At 37.4% G+C, this 7,226-nt stretch overlaps 1 long non-coding RNA gene across 1 annotated transcript; it reads left to right on the top strand.

The window, feature by feature from the left end:
• Positions 1 to 1,949: 1,949 nt before the first annotated feature.
• On the top strand, positions 1,950 to 6,198 carry LOC135412463 (uncharacterized). Its single transcript, XR_010429659.1, has 3 exons — positions 1,950 to 2,036; positions 3,772 to 3,817; positions 5,595 to 6,198. It is a non-coding gene; the product is annotated as an uncharacterized LOC135412463 (long non-coding RNA).
• The last annotated feature ends 1,028 nt before the right edge of the window (positions 6,199 to 7,226 follow it).

Genomic DNA, 7,226 nt, shown 5'->3' with positions numbered 1-7,226 from the left:
TCTCTTAAACAAACATATTTATTGTGTCTACCACTAGACAAATCTCCCTTCCCTGAAATTTCTCCCTTTGTCCCTTTCCTCATCCCAAATAAAGAGGTGTTAATGAACTACATCACTTCTCTATTCTTGTATAAATTCCCTTCTCACACTTCTAGATATGGCTGTAACAGAACAATGAGTAGAATATATTTCACTTTTCAAACAGCAATTCACTGGTATGATGGGCATAATATAAAGTCATTGATAATCTCAATATTATTACTTTATCTAGAATGAAATAACCAAGCTCAAAACACGGGGGATTTTTCCTTTTCCTCACCTCAAAAGTACGTAGAAAAACCTTTAATATCCAGAATTATAATATACAATATATATATAATATCCTGAATCTAGAAGGCATCTCAAATTCAGATGAAAAGTTCAAGCCACAAACAAAGCTATAGGTCATGTAGGATATCAGGTTTGATCATGTTTGATCATGATCAAACCCTGATCAATGAACTTGGAGAGGTTTCAAATGGGTTCAAATTTCTCCCAGAATTAGGCTTTGTGTAGTTTGTTGTCATGTAATAATAATGATTATTAATAATAATAATTTGGACTGTGGAATGGGTCCAACTGGGCAGGGGAAAAAAGCCATTTGCTAACAAAACCTTACATCAATTTACTTGAGTAAAAGCAATAATTATGACAGCCCTTTGCTAAAATAGATACAGAAAGAGGGGTAAATAATAGTTCAAATAAAGCTGTTACATGGCTTAATGAAGCTGCCAATTACATAAATAACCTTTCCTATCAAACGTATATTCAAACATCTCCTTGGTTAAAATGAAGAATTTACATTATTTATTATTGAAAATAAATCTAAAATGGAGTGAATTTTTATCCCATATAATAATCTTATTTGCCATTTTGCTTCAAGAGCATCAACCCACATTTACAAGGGAAGTCTAGTGAGCATATCCAGTGCCCACATTTCCTTGCATGCTTTTTTTCTGAAAAAAATCCAATCTTTTCATTTTTGACATTGTTAGACATGTCAGTAATGATTTCTCAAGCATCACAGGATTTAATATTTGAAGGTAACTCCAGCTATCACCACATTTCCTGCAGTCAGTGCTTCCCTCAGAGCACTCATGAAGAACTCCTGATGAAGATCAAGAGACTTTACATTATTTACACAAATTGTTTCAAAGCAGCAACAACCTCAGCAAAGAGCACTATGAAGGATTATTTATTCCATTCAAGAAAATAATACACAGGGAGGTATCGAGAACTGATGCCTAGAAAGTGAATGTGGACTTAATCCCCCACAACAATATTATGTTAGGAAATAACTAAAATAATAATAAATAAATAAATAAATAAATAAATAAATAAATAACCAAACCAGGATTGATCCTTTGCCTTGGGTACAAAACTGTTGGCATCTAAATTCAATGGATAAGGAACTATAAAAGTGAATAGAACAATGGACTCAACACCTGAGCGTTTTCTTGGATTTTGTACATGTTTTGATATTCCTTAGGATTAGGCAATTCAGTAGGAAAAAGATGACTTATTATGGGCTTTTTAGGACTGGCCAAGGAATTTAGAGAATCCTGCCCAACTATGGGCTTTTGCACAAGGTGTGTGAGAAGGGAGAAAAGAGGAAATTCCCATTCAACTAAAAAAAAAAATAAAATCCCATATAAAAACCAAGTGAGTAAGAAACTTGCTGACTCACTACCAAAGGATATTGGAATTAGTCATCCCTACTCCTTCCCCAGAGGTCAGAAAGAATTAGTTTGCTGTAATATTTTTGGACTATTTGAAATACCTAGAAACCAGATCAGCTGAAAAACGCAGGACCTTGACTGGGAAAGTTGTGAAACGGTTTCTACCAAGGATCAAAATAAGCTTTTGTGAACAGCTCTGAATTTATTTGTGTGTTTTTTCTGTGTAGCTGCCGTTTGAAAACATCTTCGCTCTGCACGACAGCAGCAAGAAGTCCACATCAAGAGCTTGCTAAAGCCAAAACCAATTCCAGTAGGGCAGTAAGTACAAAAGCACCTCAAGAAAGAGGGGGGAAAAATATAATGGGTGTTTTGCAACACTGGTCAGAGAAAAGTTGCTTCAAACTCAAGATCTGCCCTTCTTGCCTCAAATCATGTTTCTAATTTACCAGAACACGTGTGCTCTCAAGTATAAGGGTGTGTGCAGCTTAATTGACTTCACATACTTAAAGTTCAGTTCAGATACATTGCTAGACCAATTCATATAATAAAAATTGCAGAACTAAGACCACATGTTATTTAATGCCTTTTAAAACATGCTTGTGTATTTAAATGCATGTCATAATCTAAGTCTCCAGCATTACTCAAAGGACAGAGGTCACTAAGGTGGACAGTGAGCCGTGTGTGTTTGAAACATGTTTAAAGATGGAAAACCTTCTTTTCTTACTAAGATCTGCCACTGGTCACCCAATGTTCTCAAATATATCAACTTAATGAGTAAGAATTGTCCCCATTTGATAGAGTGTAGCAAAAGAGCAATTGGACTTCAACATCGAGGGTTAAACCCTCTCCTACCACAAAGCAGTAAACTATTCAGCCAGTGGATGTGAATTTATTTATAGGAAGGAATTTGGAACCTATTTTCATCACCATTGGATTTAATATTCCTAAAAGAAAACTGTGATAACAATAAAATCTTCTATACAGGGTGTGGGAGTGGATTCTAGTATTTGTATGTCAACTAATGTTCATGTTTAGTACGTATGTTTTCCTAATTTTACAGGCTTCTTAACGTGTCAGGGAGACATTTATGGGGCCAAATTAACACAAGTTGTGGACTTCTGATGGGATTCAGTTCCTAAAAGGCACACATTTCACTGATGGTGCTTCATCCACCCATACGGTCTCCACAGTATAAACAATACCCATGGAAACAAAGGAAAAACATTAAGAGTTTTGAACAATAGATACTCAAGTTCAAAGCCCATTAAGGTTCCTGTGACACATGAATGTGAAATGATTTGTGTTTAAATCATGATTCTCCCTTTGAAATAATTTTTATATATGACTCTGAGGTCTGGTCCAAATCCCAGAGAACACCCTGGGAAAATTCCCACTACCTCACTGAGCTTTGCAGCAGGCTCTGAAGTACATCAATATTGTTTTCAAGACACACACACACAGTTTGCTCAAGTGTGGAATGACAGCACATTTGACAAGTCCAACCAGAAATTAAATAGAGGTCTTGGTTGCATTCTTTAAACCTGGGCTTTCATTCCTCTTTTTAAAAACCTGCTGGGCAGGCAAGACCTTGAGAGGCGGGGACAGAGTTGATCTAAGTACTAATAAGAGTAATAGTAAGAAGAAACAGGTCCTAATTTTGGCTGAGCCACTGATTCACTGCAGGACCTTGTGAAGGTCTTTATATTCCTGTGCCTTCATTTCTCCATCTGTAAAATGGTCACACACACACAAAGCATCACTAAAACCAAATGCTGCTTCTGACCAACAGTTTTCAAGCAAATACTGGGCCAAATGAAATAAAACAAAACTTGTCACAAAAAGTAAAGCAAATGCCAGAAGGCCTTGAATTTTCAAGTGGTTCTTTCTACCTCTTCTCCTTTCAATTCCTTTCATTTGTACATATGCTCACGTGTAGACAGACACATACATAAACTAAGTTATTTAGGAAGTAGAGAGATCAAATATTGTTTTCCCAGACTCTTGTAAAATTATGTTCCTGCAGTATTTTCTCAATCTGATTCCTCACACACAGAAGCACATGACCAGAGTAAAAGTGGAGAACTTCAAAATAAAGAAAGGTACGTTTTGGGAAAACACAAAGTGATTTAATGACAGTTCATAGTATTTCCTTCAGGCTAAAAACTCTCTTTTTACTTCACAAAAGCTTCAAGTAGCCTTAAGCCTTACAAAAATAAATAAAGCCAAACAATATATAAGATGCCTCTTTGCACCTCTCAGATTAAGTGACCTGAGCCTCCCTTCAGGCCACTTGCACATTGCTGCTGGGGAATTGATTTATAAGGGACCCTCCACAGGTATCTGACAGCTGTATAAACTGTGCAGATAAAGCAACAATGCACCAGCACAGACTGAAAATCATTTAAGCAGCAGAAGCTTTTAAAATAAATATCCAAAAGCTGAATTCACAATAGAATCATTTAGTTATCTACAAAGCAGAAGGGCCCTTATTTGCTTTAGAATACCTTTACTGCAAGAAACTAAGCCTTGTTATTCCTTTCTTCCTAGTTCTTCACAGAGTTCCAGGTCCAAAAAAATAGTGTTATCAGACAGTCTGGCATTTTGCATAAATAAGTCACCAAATCACATAAAACCCAGTGACTGAATGTTAGAACAGAGCATAATTTTTAACATAAATCTTGCTCTCGCTGCATAAATTTGCATTACACGAAGCTGCAGTGATCCAAAGATCACTGAAGTCAGTAGAAGGACTCTCAATAAATCTCTCATTAGGCTCTGGTGGAGTACAAAAAGATGAAAGGTTACACAAGCTTTGTCTGGCAGACCAAGGAAGAGAATTATTTCTAAGTTGATAGTATTCTTTCTCCCACTGATATGAAGAGGGGCCTTTACCTTCTGCAGTTGCTGTGGCATTTTTATCCTCCTTGAGAGCTGAAACCACACTAGAGAACTAAAAATGTAAGCATGTAATTTTTCTGTGCTAACACATGTCCAGCTCATATTTCTGCTTTCACACCTAGTGATCTTTAAAAATCACAACACAGGTATTTACTCTTAAAGAAAGTGTTCTAAAGCACTTTCAGCCTCTGAGAAAACAACGCTGAGAAGCTCTTCAAAGCACTACATGGATAATCAACACGTGCAGCAATGGTTTTATGCAGTATCTCCATGCACCATGAAAGGAGATATTATGTATGACTGCATAATGCTTTTTGAGTCATCCACCTCTTCCCTTCACAAAGTTAAGTGTCTCAGTCCAGCTTGGCAGCAATAACTGTACCCTGCTTATGTGTTTCACACACAATTACATGCACACAGGTTTCTGTGCATCTGCAGGGATACAACAGCTTTGGGATAGACCCTCAGCAGACAAAACATCCAGCCACTGAGGACGTACCCTAAGCTTGCCCCAGTAAATCCCAATGATCCTTGGCCTTTTACACCCCAAGAACTAAGATCCTTGTCAGTGATTCATAGGGAAGCCAACAATTCCTTGTGCTAGTTACAGAGGGGTAATATTTTCCAGTTGCCATGTCGGCAACCTTTCTGGTATTTAGCTGTGAGCAAATAACATTTTAACTATATAAAAAAGTTTGATGAGGTAATATAAAACATTACAGCGGCGCCCAATAGAGTCCCCCAGGTCAGCAACACACAGTTTAAAGTGTTCCAAAATAACAAACAGACCCTAGGTACAATAGGTTCTAATGGCTCTTAAAAACACCCTCATCACCAAGTTAATTTTAAAGAATTAAGTATTAATAGTAACTTAAAGTCCTGGAAGTGCTTTTCTTAAATTAGCAGATTCACAGCCAAATGCAACAGTTAATGCACTGGCTTCTCTAAGATTTCTTTTTTCTCATAATATTATTGCAGAGAATATAAGTCCAACAACTCCTCCACTGGATAGCAGAGAATCCAGAAACCCTGCCCTGAGCACAAGCCATTGCCCAAAGAGCATCCACCTCCAGGGATGGCAGCTGCAGCAATTCCACACTCTTCAGGCATGTTGGGACAGCCAGACAAGGAGCAGGGAACTCCCTGCCTGCTCTGCATGTCTCAGCCACCTCCTGCATGGGATCAACCTCATGGCACATGGCCAAACATCCTGATCTTGTGCTTTCAGCATTTTATCAATCTGCCAAGGATTCTCCATTCACTCCCCGCATTCACGAGTCAACTGCCAGGTCTAAGAGAGACAATAAAGCTCTTCTACATTCAGGGAAGAAAAATTGGTATTTTTCTATATTATAGGTGAGATTTTACTCCTTGGGGTGTGGGGTTCCAGGTCTTTAATGCTTGGATGCTATTTACACCTTTTCTAACAAATACAGACTGGAATTGTTGAAATGAAGCATTTGAACAGCACAGAATCATTTAGGCTGGAAAAAAACCTTTAAGATCAAGTCCAACCCTTAACCCAGCACTGCCAAGTCCATCACAAAACCATGTCCCTAAGTGCCACATATACATGTCTTTTAATTACCTCCAGGCTGCCTACTTCCCTGGGCAGCCTTCTCCAAAGTTTGACATTTTCCCTAATATCCAATCTGCATAAATCAAGCTCATACACCTCCTGCAATGGCAGAAATCAAGTGTCCTGGATTCTTATTCCCCTTTCAGTATTTAGGTCTTCTAGAGTTATCTACGTTATATTTTCCAATTTTCCCCAAACCCCAGCATTTTTAAGTCATAACTACAGGTTGGGAGTCTCAAAATTGTACTATCTGGAGCTCTGAATAAATCCAGATTTCATAGTACCAGTAATAATAACCAAAGTTATGGAAATGTTTAAGAGTCAGAGCACAAAGATCTGGACTATCACACTGACTCAGCCACTGCTTCATTTGAGAAAAAGCTGTAGGTAGCCCACTGGATAATTTAGGGTCCAGGGTAACACCGCTCTTCCTTATCCTCTAGTGGAAAAGAATAGAGTTTGCTTCTGTTGTGTACTATTCCCAAAATGCCTACAGAGATTAGGCCATAATATTTATTATGTTTTTCAAACCTGACAGCAGAAAAAGTGAAACATTCAGAACAAGGACTACTTTTTCTATGTATTTTATTCTAAAATGGATATTATATTCGCATCAATGGATATTTTCTATTATTATAATAATAAAAATAATATGGTGCATTCTGAATTATGTGATAACTATTCAAACTTCCCTGTTACTCCATATCACAAAAAGCTGACATTCCAATAAACAGCCTCACAGCACTGCAGTGATGTTTCTTTGCTTTCTTCCCGAGGTATATTGAATGTTTTTTCCCAAGTTTCTTAATTCTGTTATTCAAACTTGTTCCCTTTCCTCCACGTTATTTATGCAGTAAAAAAAATTAACTATATACATCCTGTACTTCTAATTTCATTGTGTTCCACATGTTCCATCATGCCCTGCTTATTGCTAAATGCATATATACACGTGTATACATTCTCCATGTTCCTCAAGTCAAGTATTCTCCAAGGCACTCCTGGAGCATAAAACAAAGTTGTAATTTTAAACA

This window comes from Pseudopipra pipra, chromosome 3 (assembly GCF_036250125.1).
Source record: "Pseudopipra pipra isolate bDixPip1 chromosome 3, bDixPip1.hap1, whole genome shotgun sequence".
Lineage (NCBI taxonomy): Eukaryota > Metazoa > Chordata > Aves > Passeriformes > Pipridae > Pseudopipra > Pseudopipra pipra.
The sequence above is the reverse complement of the archived record's forward strand: the minus strand, read 5'-3'. Positions and strand labels throughout refer to the sequence as shown.